Source organism: Panthera tigris, chromosome B4 (genome assembly GCF_018350195.1).
Source record: "Panthera tigris isolate Pti1 chromosome B4, P.tigris_Pti1_mat1.1, whole genome shotgun sequence".
In the NCBI taxonomy this organism is placed as follows: domain Eukaryota; kingdom Metazoa; phylum Chordata; class Mammalia; order Carnivora; family Felidae; genus Panthera; species Panthera tigris.
Window position 1 is genome coordinate 109,664,032 of NC_056666.1, and position 19,506 is coordinate 109,683,537.

Sequence of the window (19,506 nt, forward strand, 5' to 3'; positions counted from 1 at the left end):
CACATGTGATTTACCCTGGAAAATTTTCCATGTGCCCTTGAAAAGAATGCATATTCTGGGGCTTCTGGTTGGCTCAGTAGGTTAAGTGTTCGACTCTTGATTTCAGCTCAGGTTATGATCTCCTGGTTCATGAGATCGAGCCCCACGGTGGGCTCTGTGCTGACAGTGTGAAGGCTGCTTAGAATTCTCTCTCCCTCTCTCTCTCTCTCATCCCTCCCTCCCCTGCTTGCACGTACACACACTTTCTCTCTCACAAAATAAATATTTTTTTAAAAGAAAAGAATTCATATTCTGCTGTTTGGGGATAGAATGTTCTGTGTATATCTGTTAGGCCTATCTGGTCTAATATGTCATCAGAGCCCCTGTTTCCTTGTTGATTTTCTGTGTGGATGATCTATTCATTGATATAAGTAGGGTGTTAAAGTCTCCTACTCTTATTATATCACTGTCAATTTATCCCATTATGTATGTTAATACTTGCTTTATATATTTAGGTGCTCCTGTGTTGAATGCATATTTATAATTGTTATAAACTATTGTTGGATTGAACCATTTATTATGTAATGTCCTTCTTTGTTTCTTGTTATGGTCTTTGTTTTAAATTCTCTTTTGTCCGATGTAAGTATTGCCATCTCAGCTTCCTTTTTTTTGCTCTGTTTATATGGTTAATATTTTTCCACCCTCTCACTTTCAGTCTATATGTGTCTTTAGGTTTAAACTGAGTCACTTGTTAGGTAGCATATAGATGGCTCTTGTTTTTGTTTTGTTTTTTATCCATACAGTCATCCTATATCATTTGATTGGCTCATTTAGTCCATTTACATTTAAAGTAATTTTTTTTATGATTCAAGGATTTATTAAGTTATACATGCAAAACATACTGCTAATTGCATTAGCAAAGATCAATGTAAAAACACTCCACAAGTCTGAAACTGTCAATTTAAAAAATTTTGTTCTAGTGGTTGAAAGGCCCAACCTTATATTCTTGCTGGTGGGTAAACTGTACAGAACTTGGTTAGCAGCAGCAGGGGCTTACAGAGCCGCACAGACCCAAAAGAACTTAGGCAGAGCAACAGGAAGGTTGTGTGTGTCTGGGGGGTGGGGGCAGGGGAGTGAGGTGAGGAGGAGGGTCAGCATTAGTCAAGGTACAGTACTGGTGATCTAGTGAGACAATGATGTTAAGAAAGTTCATAGTTTAGGAATATCTAAAATATTTCAAAAACTATAAAGCTGCAACACATGATTTTTTTTTTCCTAATTACTAGAAAACTAAGGAAAACACTTATTAGCTTTGAATAAAGTAACAAGGGAACAGGAATGCACTTTTACTAATCTAAAAAATAATCTAATGCATTATCAGAAAGATTTTATAATACAAGGAGGCATATTGTTCATTAAGAAGGGGTTCTAAAATAAAAGCACTAAGTTAGCAACTATGGGAATGACCAGTTCAAAGATGAACTAAATGCCCCATTTTAGGAGGGATGGCAGGTCTAAGAAAAAAATCTTAAAACACTTAGTGATGATACTGACCTCTCATCATTCACTGCATCTGACAGAAACTAACTTTTTAAGATTTTACTCATGACACTTTCACTCAGTTTAATAATGATGCGCACAGTGTCGTGTAAATTAACCTCCATATTTTGTAAGAATATTGTCTTGTCCTCTGATGGCCTCCCGTGAAGCACACACCCGCCCCCGTGTGCCCGCGACCACAGCGGAGCCTTCATCACAGGGAAGGGAGTCAGAGGGCGGTTCCAGATCTCAGCCAAAGCTAATACACTAACTTAAAGAAACAAAAATCTCACTACAAAATAAAAAAGATTGATCCAGAGAGCTGAGTCATTACCCTCGATCCATGAGGATCTTAATCTGAGCAACTCTTAATCTGAGCAAGAGTAAGGGCTTTTGAAAAATAAGGCTTTAAGAAAGCTTGCCATTTTAGGGATACATTTTAATGTGAAAATTTGAAGTCTTAAACTTTACAAATAAATCCTAAAAATTACTGATTTGTTCAAAATGGTTTTATGGAAAAACTAATCTGTAACAAAAAGATGGCATTGAGTGTGAAGGCTCCACCATATTTGAGCAAAGTGTACAAAGGTTCCGAGGGGGACAGGGCAGGAGAGGGGCCCAGATATTTACAACAGCAGGCATTTTCTTTCCCTCCTCTTGACTGGAGGGGGCCAGAGAACTGCTCGACTAGCGTCATCAAACACTGTCTTGAGGCCTCTCTGCGTGATAGCCAGGCACTCTAGGTATTTTACAGCACCCATCTAACTTCGTTATGGCCAAACCCTGCTGGTAGGTGATGGGAGTCAGCTTCTTGTCTTTCAGTTGCCCAATCCTGTCTTTGTCATCCCTGAGGTTGAGTTTAGTTCCCACCAAGATGATGGGGGTGTTGGGACAGTGGTGTTGCACTTCAGGGTACCACTCTGCTCCAACATTTTCAAATGACACAGGACTCACAAAAGATAAAGCAAATTAAGAATACATCCGTTCGCTGAGAGGATAAGGGACGTAATCTGTCATAATCTTCTTGTCCAGCTGTATCCCATAAGCCCAGATTCACTGGTTTTCCATCCACCATAACATTGGCAGAATAGTTGTCAAAGACAGTGGGATATATTCTCCAGGAAATGCATTGGTTGTGTAACTGATCAGTAGGCACGTTTTACTACAACTCTGTAGTACTCCACCACACGTTTGATGGCCTGCATCTGGGCCGCTTGCTGGGCCTCAGCAGGCTCAGGGGAGGCAGGCAGGCAGGTGGGCGGGTGGCTGAGGGTGGCGGGGTGCGGGGTGCCAGGGCTGCTGTCCATGCTACCTCATCCTCCACCTACCGGAAGACAGAGCCCAGAAGTGGCCACCACCCAAAAGCTGGAGAAAACTCTAAAGTAATTATTGATGGGTGTGTACTTGGTGCCATTCTGTTAATTGTAGGTACTTTTTAAATTATAATTAACATACAGTGTTATGTTAGTTTCAGATATGCAACATAATGTTTCAACAATTCTATACTAACACAATGCTCATCACAATTAGTGTAGTCACCATCTGTCACCAAATAGTGTTATTATAATTTCATTGACTATATTCCCTATGCTGTACTTTTCATCCCTGTGACTTATTTATATTATAACTGAAAATTTCTACTTCTTAATGCCCATTCTTTTTGTTCTTCTCTGTTCTTTTTCTCTTGTTCTCTTCCTGTGTGGTTTGATGGCCTTCTTTAGTGTTATGCTTGTATTCCTTTCTCTTTGTTTTTTGTGTATTACAGATTTTTGACTTGTGGTTACTATGGGGTTCAATTATAACCTGTTATGTGTATAGTAGTCTATATTCAGTTGATGGTCTCTTAACTTTGAACACATCCAGAAGCACGAAAGTTTTACTGTCCACTTCACATTTTATGTATATAATGTCATATTTTACATCTTTTATTTTGTATATCCTTTGACTAATTTTTTGTAGATATAATTGATTTTACTAATTTTGTATTTTAACCTCCATACTGGCTTTATAAATGATTAATCTAGTACCTTTACTACAGGTTTGCTTTTACCTGTGAAATTTTTTCTGTTCATTATTTTCTTCTAGTTATGACCTTCTCTTTCGATTTAGAGAATTCTCTTTAACATTTCTTGTAAGGCTAGTTTAGTAGTGATAAACTCCTTTAACTTATGTTTGTCTGAGAAACCCTTTTTCTCTTCTATGATGAATGATAATCTTGCTGGGTAGAATATGCTTTGTTATAGGTGTTTTCTTTTCAGCACTTTGAATACCTTATGCCACTTCCTTCCGGCCCTCAAAGTTTCTGCTGAAAAATCAGTTGATACCCTTGTGAGATTTCCCTTCTATGAAACTGTTTTCTCTTGGTGCCTTTAAAATTCTCTCTTTATTATTACTTTTTGCCATTTTAATTATAATGTGTTTTGGTGTAGACATCTTTGGGTCCATATTTTTAGGGTCTCTCTGTGCTTGCTGGACCTGGATGTCTGTTTCTTTCTGCAGATTAGGATGTTTTCAGCTATTATTTCTTTACATAAGTTTTCTGCCTCCTCCTCTCTCTCTTCTCCTTCTGGGAGACCTATAATGCAAATGTTATTACACTTGATCTCACAGAGTTCCCTTAACCTATTCTCATTTTTTTTATTCTTTTTTTTTCTTTTTGCTGTTCAGCTTGGTTACTTGTCATTACCCTGTCATCCAGATTGCTAATATGTTCTTCTGCATTCTCTAATCCCCTGTTGATTCAATTGGTGTACTTGTTATTTCAAGTTATTGAATTCTTCAGCTCTGACTGGCTCTTTTTTATATTTTCTGTTTATTGAAATTCTCACTGAGTTCTTCCACTCTTAAGTCCAGTGACTATCTTTATGACCATTGTTTTGAATTCTTTATCAGTCATATTGCTTATCTCCACTTCATTTAGCTATAATTTTTATCTTGTTCTTTCATTTGGGACATGTTCTTCTGCCTCCTCATTTTTTCTCTCTGTGCTTGTTTCTATATATTATGTAGGCCAGTTATGTCTTCTGGTCTTGAAAGTAGTGACCTTGCATAGAAGAGGTCCTGTAGCACAATGCCTTCTGGTCATCAGAACCAGGCACTCCAAGGGTGTCCCATGTGGGCTGAATGCACCCTCCTCTTGTGACTGAGCTGTGATTGCCTTTGGCCTAGCTGGTTGCAAGGATCTGTTTTGCTTGCTGTGGGCACACTGGGCAGGGTTTCCTCCCCATATTATTAAGGACCTTCTTTGTGGCCCACTTGGGCTTATTGGTGAGCAGGGCAGGTACTCACCCTAGCTCTCTGCAATTAGCCTCTCTGTCACAGCAGCAGGTGCACCAAAGGGCAGGGCACAGCTGCAGGACCTAGAGGTGCACTGGTGTGTGGGGTTATCTCCCACCAGCCTCACCAGGGCATGAGCCTCTTTGGTGTGGTGCCAGTCATGGCTGGGGCTGCTCCAGGTGAGGTGGGTGCCTGCGGAAGCAGGCAGTTGGGATGCAGTGGGTTCACAGGGGAACGTTGGGGTAAGTCGTGCAGTTCTAACAAGATAAATGGAAGGTGTTAGCACTGGTTCCAGAAAAGTGTCTGGCTATCTAGGTTGGGGGATGGGAAAAGAAATGGCAGCCACCAGAACTTTTGTTCTAGGAGAAATCTCCTACAGATCCCTGTCCCTCTTACACACATTCTAAGATTATTCAATGAATCTCCTTCACATATACCCCAAACGCTTTTCAAACTGCTGCTTCTGATCTGTGTCTGGGGCCAAATTATTTAGAATGCTGACTTTTTAAGGGCAGGGTCTCAGTTTTCTACCACCCTCTGGCTCTCCTGAAGTTAAGCCTGTTGGTTTTTAAAGCTGCTGGAGTTAAGCCCCACTGATTTTTAAAGTTCTTGGAATAAAGTCCTGCTGGTTTTTAAAGCTAGATGCTATGGGAACGGTCTTCCCAGGGGAGGTCCCCAGTGCCAGAGATGCCCAGTGTGGTGTCTGATCCTCTTGCTTTTCCATACTTGTGATGTCCCTCCTGTTTCTGGTTAGTCTGACCAGGGGTTTGGTTCGCAACTATGTCTCTATCTCTTCTACCCTTTTCTATGATTAGCAGTGAAAAGTCTGTTCTGCCAGTCTTCAGGTGGTTTTTCAGAGTTAGTCATATGGATGCAGCTGTTATATTTGTGTGTCCATGGGATGAGATGAGTTCAGGATCCTCCTACTCTGCCATCTTCTTAAAACTCCTAGGTCTTTAATAAATAAATACAATGATTACAGAAAGGGATCCTTTATATCGATTTTATATGTTTGAATTAGTTTATAATTTCTCAATTATTTTTATGAACGATTCCAAAACATCTTTCCAGACTGGAGTTAAATGTCTGAGTTTTATCTTTTTTCTTCTAATGTTTTGTTTGTTTTTGTTTGTTTGTTTGTTTGTTTGGAGTCTTTAAAACTATGTTAGAAGTCATTACAAGTTCCAAGTCCTTAAAATGTCATTATGTCCCAACAGCCTTATGTTAGGGAGACCATCTTGTTACACAAAAATTCTTTAGAAAGTTTTAAAATATGTTAAAAAATGCTTGAAGCTGCCCTATGAAAGACAATGTTAAGAGAATGAAAAGACAAGCCACAAACTGGCAAATATGTGTAGAACACATATCTGACAGAGGGTTTGCCTGTAAATATATACAAGAACCTTTTAAAATTCATCAGTAAGGAAACAAATAACCCAATTTAAAAATGGACAAAAGATTTGAAAAGACACCTCACCAAAGAAGATAAACAGATGGCAAATAAGTCATGAAAAAATCCTCACCATCATTTGTCATTAGGGAACTGCAAATTAAAACAATGATGATAAACCAGTACCCATCTATTAGAATGGCTAAAATCCAACAGACTGACCATAACAATTGCTAGTGAGTACGTGCAGCAGCAGAACTTTATATTCATAGCTGCTAGGAATGCAGAATGGCCCTGCCACTTTAGAAGACAGTTTTATGTTTTCTTACAAATCTACACATAGGTGTACCATACGGTCCAGAAATCATGCTCCTGGGCATTTACCCAACTGATTTGAAAACTTCTGTGTTCCAAAAACATGAACGTTTAGAGCAGCTTAATTCATAATCACCAAAAACCGGAAACAACCAAGATGTCCTTAATAGGTAAATAGATAAACGAAGTGTGACACATTCATACAAAGGGATATTATTCTATGATAAAAAGAAATGGGCTATCCAAGCCATGAAAGACATAGATGAGTATTAAATGCATATTTCTAGGTGAAAGAAACTCGTCTGAAAAGGCTACACATTATGTAATTGCAATTATATGATACTCTGGAAAACATAGAAACTGTAACAACAATAAAAAAAATTACTGGTTTCTAGAGGTACAGGGGAATGGAAGAGATTTTGAATAGGTAAAGCACAAGGGATTTTTTTTTAGGGCAATTAAACAATTCTGTATGTTCTATAATAGTGGATATACAACACTACACATTTGTTGAGACCAGTGTATTGAGAAGCCGAAAACATGTTATCTCACATACGGATTTTCTGGTTCTATAAACACAGCAATTTTATTAAATTCTATTGTATTTCCTCACCACTAAGAGAAAAAAAAATGTATGGTTTTGTTTATAATTGTATACTCTGTACTACTGAGCATTTTGTGATTGGGGAAAGCTATTATTTTGACCAGGCATTAATGAAACCTTAGTCTTCCACTTACAGTTTTACATATCAGGAGACTGTGATGATTGTGAAAATTTCCCACAAACTGGATTCTGCCTCCATTCATTTCAAAACTCATTTCTCATCCATCACCCGCATACTTCTGGTGCCAGATCCATAAGACACATTCACTAGGGCATCATGATACAACCTCACATATACTTTTAGGTCATGGTGTCCTAGTAAATTGGCACAGTGTCCAGTGGGAGTGTTTCTGGAAGCCATTCCCACATGAGAGGTACTTTAATATCTTAAAGATAAATGCAAATGGCTGCAAATTTTACAAAAATATATTACTATATGAATACATTGCTAGCTCCTCTCTATGACATATAGAGGGCCTGTATAAGTGAGGACCAGAAACCTGAATTTCTTTAGCTTCACAGAAAATCAGCCTCCAGGCATTAGGGGTCTTTGGAAGTTCTATTCTTTCAGTTTGCAGGTAAAATAGCAATCAAGCTTATTGGCTAAGAGTGGGAATGAGGAATGTAATGGGTGGTTTGGAAGAGAAAATAATGTATGAAATAGCTATGAGAATGGAAAAGCAATGGACTAGAGAAATAGAATTGTTGAGCAGCATTAAGACCCACTTGATGGGAAGGAATCTACAGAGAAATTAGTAGGCATGATGGCGTGTTGTACACCAGACGTGTTTAGCCATACGAGTGCAGACAGAGAGTGCATGGAGAACTGGATTTGAGCAGGGTTGTCATTTAACAAGCAAATATTAGGAAATGAGAGGGATTAAATAGAAGGTATATGCAGGAGAGTGATTATTAATGCTGGATTGTGGGTTTTAACCTGTATAAGGAGAGAAGAGAGGACATCAAGTTTGACAATTAGTGGAAAACGGTAGAATCGATAGATTGACAGGCCCACTGGATCAAAGAGAATAAACTGGAAAGATACAAAGTGGTGGTCAGAGATGGAATACATGGAATTGAAGAGATGAATGGATTGCAATTAATGGCAATGACAAAGGCTACAGGAAGACCATCAAACTAGGGGACTAGGATGGTGTTGAGGACTGGTTCATTAGGAGAAAAGTTCGAGGACCTGAAGGGACAGGATGTTGAAAGGATCATTTATGTGCATATCAAAATCCCAAGAATGAAGACAGGAGTACAAATGAGTGACAGTGAACCAGATGCTAACACCATCAAGAAATGAGGCCGTAGAGCCTGGGAGTTATATATGGAAGGAACAGTGAGTGGCAGTGGAAAATCTAATGAGATTCAAATCTGGGAGGGAGGAGGGAGGAGAAAGTAATACAGAAGCGGTAAGAACAGATAACTCACTTCTGGACCCTGTGATTGTTATGGAGGAAACACAGCCACCAAATGAGAGGGCTGAAGAGATAGATACATCCTCAGAAGACAGACTCACTTTAATTTTGAGTAAGATGAAGGAAAAGTTTGAAAATACATTGGATTTTGCAAAGTATCGGCTTTGGAATTCCAAAGGGCACACATTATATTACAGTCTCAGTGTCCATCTATAATTTCCTGGCTATTGTGGCACAGTGAATAGAGGTCTATTGAATGTTACACATTCTTCTAATAAATGAAAAATGTAAGGCTACAGAATAGCATTATATACATATATATGTGTATATATATATACACACACACACACACACGCACACACATATTCACATATATGTATATAGTTTGCTTATGCCAAAAAGTTCTCAAAGTTAACACAAAGTAATGGTGTTCATCTGTGTGTGTGTGTGTGTGGGGGGATCTAAATACAATGAATGTTGAAGGGATACTTTTGCCTTTATTTTATAGCCTGCTGTAGTGCAATATTGAAATGTATAATGATGAGACAATTGAAATATGAATACTTACTGACTTTAATATTAAGGAATTGTTCATTTTTCTTAAGTGTGGCAAGTATATCAAGGTTTTTTTTTAAATTTAGAAATACATATTTACAGATCAAATATTTTTGGGTATTGGCCTAAAAGTAATATGAAAGGGGGAGTGGATAAAGAGTATAGATAGGAGACTTAGATACAAGATCATTCTGTAGTTGAGTAAAGTTGAACCTAGGCTATGGTTACATGGGGTTACATTACACTACTGTATTTTTATACATATTTCAAACTGTTCATAATAAAATGTTATAGAAAATAACTTTTCAGACATTACAATAGGTAGTATCTACTCAGTTAAAATTTTGTTTCATTACACACTTTATTATATTAAATTTGGGGAACATAGTGTTATAAATATTCATGGTCCTACCCCTCACATTGTTTATGGCTTAAAAGTAAAAACAATTAGCAATCTCCTCTCCTTCCCCCAAATTATGAGATGGACCAAGGAGGGCCTTGTAAGCCATGTTAAGGCATTTGGGTTTTCCTTTGAAAATAATGAGAAACGATTTAAGTGTTCCAACCAGAGAAAAATATCAGATGTCTCCATATTATTTGTTCTAACTTGAGGAACTGATTGAAAAAGGGCTAGGTATGTGTGATCAGTTAGGAGGTTATTAAAATTGTCTAGGCTTAAATTGGTGAAATTGCAATACAAAGGCTGAACAGAAAAGGCAGAATAAGCAAAGAAGTTGAAAAGAAATGGTGGGTGAATAAATATTATGTCATAAAGCTAGGGTATATGGTCTGAAAAGTCAAATACCGACCAGAGGTTAGCAGGATAATGATTTATTGCCTAAACCACATTAGCCACCATGGTGTTTGATCTTGCCATTCCTCTTCTCAGAAACACACAGTGGTTTCCCATGGCCCCTAAGAATGTCTACCCTCCTTGTTGTGACATTCAAGGTCATGCTCTCATCTCTCTGTGTATCTCTTTTTGCATTATATACTCTGGGTGCACTGATTTGATCTGATAGAATAAGAACTTGTATAGCTTCTTGCTTTGGAAGGTGCTGCTCAGACTGGGCCTAATTCTCCTCTGTCAAAATTTGTCTCACCCTTGTAAGTCTTATTAGCCCAAACACCCAACTCCTCCATAATCCCATGTAGTCTATATCCATTCCTCCTTTCTGCATGCTCTAAGGACATTAACTGGACCTCAGCTTTATACTTAGGTAATAACTTCAGTGTGTTTTTATAAATATTATAGTCGTTTTCAGATCTTCTCCCCAACCAAGTTAGAAACCTCTTGAGGTCAAACAGTGTTAACTTTATCTTCTTCGATTACCTTACCTATTTTAGTAACCGGTAAATACGTCCATATTATAACAAAATCTAGATTTTAGCTTATATGCTCAACCATTTTTTAAATATGTGTGATAACCTTGATATCAAATGACAAGGCAAACTTATGAGAGTGCATAAAATTCTTTATTTAGAACAATAAAGTATATGTATATATATAATTTCAAATTCAAACCTGTATAAAAAAGGGTCAGGACATATACCTAGTTTAAAAAGTACACATATAGTATATACACATACACATCACATTTTACAACGTTTTTTATTTAATTACACTTCAGTCATAATAAACTAGAATAGTGTTGACATACATTTACATTACAATATGCAAACTCCAATCTATGAATGAACTAGCAATGTATCTATGCATCCATCTAAATGTTTGAATACTTTTCAAGTCCATCAATTTAAAAAATAGCAACAAATGGACACTATAATCACACATTAATCCTTAGAATATAGGATATTTTTATTGAAAAATTTTGAGCCTTATAGCTGAGAAATCAAGTAGTTGAAAATACTATGTTTTTAAAACAATTTTATTTTTAAAAACATCATAAGGATGTAGTTGGAGATGGCAGTTATAAATTTACAATGCTTAGGAAACATTTTAGGATTATGAATATCCACTTTAAATTATTTCTAAAACATCTTGTTAGGAAATAAAAGTACCATTACTTTATTTGTAACAAAGGCATTTCCAGACTTGTTAATGAAAAGCAGCAAAACCATAATTTGTGCAATAAAATATCATAAATTAACTAGTTAGAATTTCAATGTTTATATTTTAATGCCAATTTTACAAAATAATACTGTTTCAAAGACAAGCTGGCTTACTTTAAAATTCTTATCCCACCTTCTAATTTTAAAATGAAATTTATGGATGACCCCTTTCCAAATGGATTATAAATTATTTTTTGGCACTCAAAAACTTTAAGCATCTTACATTTCTGTTCTAAGCTTTTAATAAAATGACAGCATTTAAATGCTTAATTTGGTGCATTTCCAAATGTTGCACATATCTTATAGTATCTCTTCCTGACTAAAATGCACTTGTGGTTTTCATTCTTCAGAGGTGATCCAAAAATGTTTACTTAAGCAAAGGAAAAAGCCATCTCTTGTGTAAATGGTTACCCAATTCACCCTATAGGAGATTGAATTTTACTTTTACTAATGGATCCTATTTACATTACAAGCAAGAATAGCAATGACTTTTTGTGTTCAAACTGATTATTCACAGATCAGAATGGAATATCTCATATGGAATAGTTTCAGATCTATTTTGTTGTCTTTGTCAGTCAGATATCAATAGGTTTCACACCTAAGGTGTGACCTCCAACTTCACCATAAATAAAACATGGAGATCCAAAGAGAAGAGGTGACTTACCAATATCCGTTAACAGCAGAGAAGTTTCTCACAATTTTTTCCAACATCTGCCTCACTATGCGAAACTGTCTTTTGAAAAATTTCTAAGAATACGTGGGAAATGGCTAAAAGCCCCATATTGGAATTACATTTTGAAACCAAAACCTAGCTGCAGAAAAATATTGAGATATCCATAAATCATGAATCATGAATGGATTTTTCTGTTAGTTTCAAACCTCACTTGAATTAGAATACCAAAATATGCCACAAAGTTTCCCCGAAGTACTTTCATACTCAATTAAATGTGTTAATTCTTACGAAAAGCAAACACTACATTAAAAAACACATGTTTTCATTCTTCATATACTTAATTCTTTTTAAAGAGAATAGGGTACTTATTCTATTATCATATTGAAAAAAACTGAAATTTGTCTCTGACTCATTAAAAAATGGCAGTGTGGTAAGCACGTTAGATTATAATACAAAATCCGGCAACACTTTGATATTACTGGGCAGGCACCATTTATCACAGAGCCAGTTTCTTTATAGACTTGTGTTCTACCAAAGAGGTGCAAAGCTTTTAGTATAATTTAGAATCTGCAGACTTCTGAGATCATTTTAAAAGGCAATTTTGGAACATTACAAAAGATATCAGATACATGGCACCAATTTAAAAGGTGATTTCATGATTGATAATATCAGTTGTGAGTTTTCCATGATTTCTGAAGGATATTCAGCACACATATCCGATAAAATAAAGCAAATGTGTGTGTGTATGTGTGTGTGTATATATATATATACACACACACATACACATACACACACACATATTCATCTCAAAGCAGATATGACATATAATTCCCAAGCAGCCAGCATCCAAAATCATGTTCAGCCTTTTTCTACTGTTCATGCATTTTACTGAACTTTAGTGTTTTAAAAATTGGTAATTCACGTAACTCTCAATGAACTAATACATTTAATTAGGTAGAATATATCACCCCTTGCCTATGATGCCAGATTTCATAACTTGCTGAATTTGTTATTTAACTCTATTGATTAGAACCATGTCCTTGAGCGTTAAAACCCAGCTTCTGCCTTTGAGAATAAAAGTGCATTTATTGTACTCTCAAGCTCATTAAACAGCATTTTCTCATGGCTAAGAAAATCAAAACCATTGGTGAAATAAACTATTAAATTGAGAAGTATCAATCTTCTCAATCTACACCTGACCTACACACATGACTCATACTAACTTATATCTAGTTTCTTCAAAAAAATCAAAGTCACACACTGAGAGTCAGGTCCTTTCAGCAATTAAACTGATCGCTGGTTTTATTACTAAACGTTTGATCCATGGGATATTTAAGGGCCTGAGTAAGTCAATGCAGCTTCCCAAAGCACCTGGGTTGTATCTTAGAGAAATGACTACCATCTGAGGAAGCCCAGCACTTTAGAGAAGGAAGGGATCGTAGAAATCATCTGGGCTTTTTGGTACAAAACGCAAAAGCCGCTTCACTGGGGTTGTATTTGGATCTTTTAACATGAAGTCCAACTATACTAGAAATTCTTGGACTTTTGAAATAAAGGAAAGCTAGCAGTTTTTCATGCCCTTTTGTATCACTACATTGAAAATGATCATCTGAGGGGGTAGAACATGACAATAATGTTATAACAAGAATTAAATTATAATAGAAAGCTTTGGATCCCTTCATCTGTATGTTCATGATCTACTGAAAGAATCTTAAACCACAAGAAACCATTTCTTTAGTCAGATCTTCGACTATTAAAAAAAATGGCAAGGGAAATTCACAAAATGTCTTACAAGTTTTAGTTTAAAAGCATGATGTCCATCTTGAGAATTCTTACCAAATTCACTCTTAATACAACAAACGCTGTCACACATTTTAAACAGCAAACTGACATGCGTAACTACATAAAGCTCGCTATTTTAAATTCATAAATATTAATATAGAGTGCCTGATTTTAAATAAATGGATCCCTTAAACTGATAATGGTGATTATATGAGAAATAACTAAAATTTCCTGATTCCTTTCATTCTTATAAAAGCCAAGTAACCTAATTTTCAATACCCATATTACCATGTGGGTGTGGTTTTCTAATCTTAGATACTAAATATAATTTTTAGTTTCTCTCATGATGTAAATTGAAAATGAGACCTTCATACATTCAGCAATTTCTCTTAAGTCCCTTTACATAACTCTGTAATAGTTTTAGAATATAAACATTTCATAATATATTTTGCAAGCACAATTTATACACTCTATAAGTGGTAGGGGAAAGGGGTGCAAAATGTCCTCCTCAGTGACCGTGCTGTTCAGTGTTCATGGCTTCTTTGGGCCATAACTCCTTTGGAGAGTCTCCTCTCTGCAAAGGCATCAATGTTTTTTTTAGGGGGTGTTTTTTTTTTTTGTTTTTTTGTTTTTTTTTTTACATTTTTATTCAACTTACTTAAACCAAAGCAAACCAAAACCAAAACAACCCAGTTCATCCATTTCTCCCAACCACCCCCATCCCTTGCAACTACCAATCTGTCCTTTGTATCTATGAGCTTGGTATTTTTAATTTTTTTACTTAAAAATTTTTTTTAGATTCCACATATAAGAGAGATCATATGGTATTTCTCATTCTGACCTATTTCACTTAGCATAATGCCCTCAAGTTCCATCCATGTTGTCACAAATGGCAAGATTTCATTTTTAGAGCGGAATCAACTGTATGTATAATACGTGTGTTATACACACACACATGTAACACATTTTCTTTATTCATCTATTGATGGACACTTACATTGTTTCCATATCTTGGCTATTATAAATAATGCAATGAACATGGGGCTTATACATCTTTTAGAATGTGTTTTCATTTTCCTCAAATACCCAGATGTGGAACTCCTGGATAACATGGCAGTTCTAATTTTTTTGAGGAAACTCAAAATTTCCCATAGCGACTGCACCAATATACAGTCCCACCAACAGTGCACAGGGTTCCCTTTTAATTCTTATCTTTTTGATAATAGCCATTCTAACAGGTATGAGGGATATCTCATTGTGGTTTTGATTTGTATTGCTCTGGTGATTGATGGTGAGCATCTTTTCATGTACCTGTTGGCCATTTGCAGGTCTTCTTTGGAAAAACATCTACTCAGATCTTCCCATTTTAAGTTAGAGATTTTTTTCTTTTCTTTTTTTTTTTTTTTTGCTATTATTGTAGGAGTTCTTGGTAGGTTTAGCTATTAGCCCCTTATCAGATATTTGACTTGCAATTATTTTCTCCCATTCAGGTTTTTTTTTTTCCATTTTATTGATGTCATCACTGTTCTACTACAATACTGACTCCCAAGCATGGATAGATCCAGCTAACCATGTCCATTTGTCTAGTGGGAGATAGGTTTATGTCAAGAAGAGACCAAGATCAGACCCAGACCATTAATTAGCAGCTACAAGGCTGACATGTTGCCTACTCCAATCATTTTGTTCCTACTGCTTTCTAAATGTAGACTGGCTGATGCTGTTGAGTTTTTGTTTTTAACATTTTTTTCTAGATTCATTTCAGAAAAATTATCCCCACTATACAGGATGAAATCTACTTGCAAAGACCAAGATTACTATGAACTGCAGGTTGTAACTGAAAATAAAGCTATGTGACTTTTCAGCAATTAGACACTTCTGGAGGCATGCAAAATGGTGCATGCAATCGGGGACACGTGCTTTCTCTCCCAACGTCAGTTGCAAGTTCTAAATGAGACCACCAGTCCCCCAGGTCTTTAAAATAGAGTCCTGCTCCATGCAAGGTCTTCTTTATAGATGATTAATTCAGTGCCAGTTTCACAGTAAAACACTTTGTTCCAACTTGTGAATCATCCATATAGAGTCATGGGTAGCAAGAACAGATAAAAATGCAGTCTGTTACTCCAGACAGAATATGAATTTGTTTAAAGCTGCTTCATTTATGAAGCAAACATGAACTGTTACCCGCCTAGAGAGGAAAGAAAAGAGAGAGATTATGGTGTATCTGCTTTCTGCCTTCTTTCCATTCTCAATAGCTGAATTCATAGGACTACAGAATGAGTAATATACTTAAAATACAAGCTTCACTTACACAAGCTACAAGAACTTGACAAATCTTTTCCTAGATGCAATGATTAGTCACTCTCCGTGACCTCCCTGGGAACATTTAACATTATCTGAATGATCTTACTCATTGTTTGACTCTCTCCTCTCATTAAAATGTAAGCTCCATGAGGACAGAGACCTTTGTCCATCTTTTTTACTGCTGTACTCCAACACCTAGAATAATACCTGGCAGAGGAAATATTCAATAAATATTCCTGGAACATAAGGATGGATGAATGAATACCCAGTGGCCTTCACACCCATTTGCATACTATAGATTGTTTCCATTTGTGGTAAGAGGGTTATTTTGCAGCCTTGAATTTCTCTAACCAGGCTATGAAAAGGTAGTATATACATAGTGAGGGGAGAGGGTTTTTGAAAGACAAAGACAGTGTCTAGAGAGAAATGCAGTAGCATTAAGGAGACATCAGTGGAGAAGCTAATAAGAGACCATCAACAAACAGCAGCCTTCTGGTCACTGAGCAATGCCAGTATCTTAACTGCTAAGCCATCACTTCTCCCAACTGAGGAAACAGCAGCAGCAAGAGGGCTTTCAATACTGTCAGCCAAGAAAAGGAAGAAATCCTCCATCACATCCGGACAAAGTCTCTGGGGAGGTTCATTTGGCCTTAACATAACTTATACTTGTTGAAACATTAAAGCCAGACATTGTTTCAGTTCTTCAGAGCTGGTGCTAATCCACTGAGCTTTGGACTCAGCTTTTAGATTTTCAACTTTCACATCAAGTCTCTCTACTTACTTATTTTTTTCAAAGATCGTATCTTCACAATATCTTCAATCACCACCACTAAATAACCGCGTATGTTGCTTTTTCTTCCCTACTCAATACCCTTCGTCCTTATTTCCTGACTTCAAATATCTCAGTTTTTAAATATTTGACATCAACACAAAGGTTATATATAAACTGCATAACATTCCACAGTATAAATGGTAAGAAGTGCACTATTTTTTTCCGCTCTCTCTAAATGAATTTACTACAAATTGTACTATGACAAATTATCAAACAGAGAACTCTAGAAACTAGAGAACCTGCATCTGGGAAAAGGATAATTAAATCCCAAGAGGAAAATTAAGAAACAATTAAGAGAAAACTTCAGAAATCCAAAATATATAAGTAGATGATATTTTTTAAATAAGCCTTGATTAAAAAACCAAAAGGGAATCACACAGAATAAAAAAGGATATATTTTTTAAAAAAGGAATAGCTTGAAATTCTAAACTTAAGTAGAGAAGATTGGAAATCTATTTCTAGTTTTGTCCCCAGGTCTCTTAGCAAAGAAAATAAACTTGAAGGTTGACAACAGTTTTCCCGAAAAACAAAACAACAATTTTTATAATGATACCCTGGGATCCTTGCAACCACCTCATGAAATAAGCAGGGTGAGTCTTATTATCCCCTTACTAGAACTTGAAAAAACAGGGGTTAAAAGACAACTGACCCATCCAATAACCTACAGCTTAACTATTTGCAGAGCCATGGCCTGAACCCAAGTCTGATCCCTTCTTATCCTCTATGTGTGTGTCCTCAGAAAGAGCTCAAAAGCAAATCCTCTGAAATTCTTAAGAAATATCTGGTAAAGAGTCAGAGATCTTTGGCAAATCCTGTGTGTGCCAAATGATAAAAATTTGACTCAACGTTACCCATATTCCAAATCTAGGATCTATTATCGCCTATCTTAGCCCAGATCTGCAGGAAATGTCCAGGTTGTGTTTCTTTTATGAATCTCTCCACCAGCCTACTTGTAATAAGTTTAAGTTTATTTGAGAGAGAAAGTGGGGGTAAGGGCAGAGAGAGAGAATCCCAGACTGCACTGTTAGCACGGAGCCTCATGCAGGGCTCAAACCCATGACCCATGAGATCATGACCTGAGATGAAATCAAGAGTCGGATGCCCAACTGACTGAGCCACCCAGGACCTCCCAAAATTACTTTCAACACTTACCATGCTGGGGTGTCTCAATAACACTGACAAATGAGTGTCTACAAACTCATGTTATTTACTGTCAACCAAACAGGGCCTTCTCAGTGATGCAGACCTTCTTCCAAGGTCTCAATTAAAATTCTTTGTAGATGACTCCCAAACCCCAAATCTATTACCTCCAGCCCTGACTGTTCTTTGAATTTCCAGTCTAAGACATTTGCCCCCATCAATATTTATTAACAACTCCTTCTCTTATTTCCTTTTAATGGCACCGCCATCTGGTTAGTCTCATAGGCTCCAAATTATCCTTGAGTACTACCTGTGATGTCAAGCCTCACATTCCATCAGTAACTAGAATGTGTTGATTATTTCACTGCATATCTCCAAACAGATCCATGCTTTCCTATTTCCATGGCCCTCACCCCAGTTTACGTCATCATTCTCTCACATCTATTTGGAAGATTGGCCTCCTAGGTGGACTGCCTGACTCCAGTTCACTGCTTCCATTCATCCGGCCACACCAACATTTCATTACTTTCATAATACTCGGTTTTGAATATATTACTCACATCTTTTTTGAAGCCCTCCCATAGCTCCTTACATTACTCAATAGAGTACACGTCCTGTATTTGTAATTTTTCAAACTGATGCCCACATCCTTGCTTCTCAGCATTTCAGCCCTTCATGTGTGACCTCCCACTGTAGTCCAACTGTACAAATGGACTCTTGAACACTTTCTCTGTACTTTTGGCCTCTCTTAGTTTATACCAATTGCAGTGTCTGGATTTCCCCTTCCCTATTGCTATTAAAATGTTACCAGTCATCCAAGATCTAGCTCAGTATAAATGCCACCTCCATCACCTACATGATGAAGCCTTTCTCCTATTGCTAGTGATTTCTTTCTCCTTTCAGATAAAGCAACTGTTTATGGGTGTGCATACTACAGTTCTAAGAGGTCTATCCATACATATCACCATCTATATCTCTGAGTCAAGGACACATCCTGTACAACCATAATCAGTGCCTTTGATCTCTTATTGCATTTTCCTTGTAAGCTCCTTTCATTGTTTTAACTTTGCAAACTTCTAGTTTGGTTTTAAAAATAGGTTATTATGCATATGTCTTACTTCCTTTGGTAGGCTATAGGCAATTTAAGGACACAAGTAGGCTATATTAAGCTTTGCATCCAACAATGTATCTACTAGAGTGTGTTGAAATCACATTTGTGGGAAGAATTAAGAGTGAAATTTTCCTATAATATACTCTTTTCTTTCTTTCTCAAACTGCTACACAGAAGCTAATAAATGAAAAATTCTTGTGGAATGCCACTTATGAATACTTGGCATCAGCTAGTCAACTAAGTCGATTTTAAACTGTTTATATAGATTAGTATATTTTCTCTTAGCACCGGTTTCTTTTGTTTCTAGTTCATTACCTTATATTCCATGTTATTTCCTTGTTTTCAAAATATCAAACCTTTCCTCTTTTCATTTTCCAATTACAGGTTATTTCATTTGAAGAACTAATTATTCCATTTTTTGTTCTAGTATTCCAATATTTGTCTTCATTTTTTTTTAGCTGGTGAAACTTCCACTTGAGGGAGAAATCCTTGCAATAAATCTGAGTCATTCCCTG

General features: G+C 36.5%; 1 protein-coding gene and 1 pseudogene across 5 annotated transcripts in view; both read right to left on the reverse strand.

The window, feature by feature from the left end:
- Nucleotides 1–2,144: 2,144 nt before the first annotated feature.
- Nucleotides 2,145–10,222, reverse strand: LOC102951395 (annotated as a pseudogene).
- Nucleotides 10,223–14,890: 4,668 nt separating this feature from the next.
- The window catches only part of KITLG (KIT ligand), an 80,907-nt gene continuing 76,291 nt past the window's right edge, over nt 14,891–19,506 (reverse strand). For all 5 annotated transcript variants that reach the window (XM_042992872.1, XM_042992869.1, XM_042992871.1 and 2 more), the window contains one exon: nt 14,891–15,792. The gene's annotated coding sequence lies outside the window, so the exon portion shown is untranslated. The remainder of the gene's footprint in view (nt 15,793–19,506) is intronic.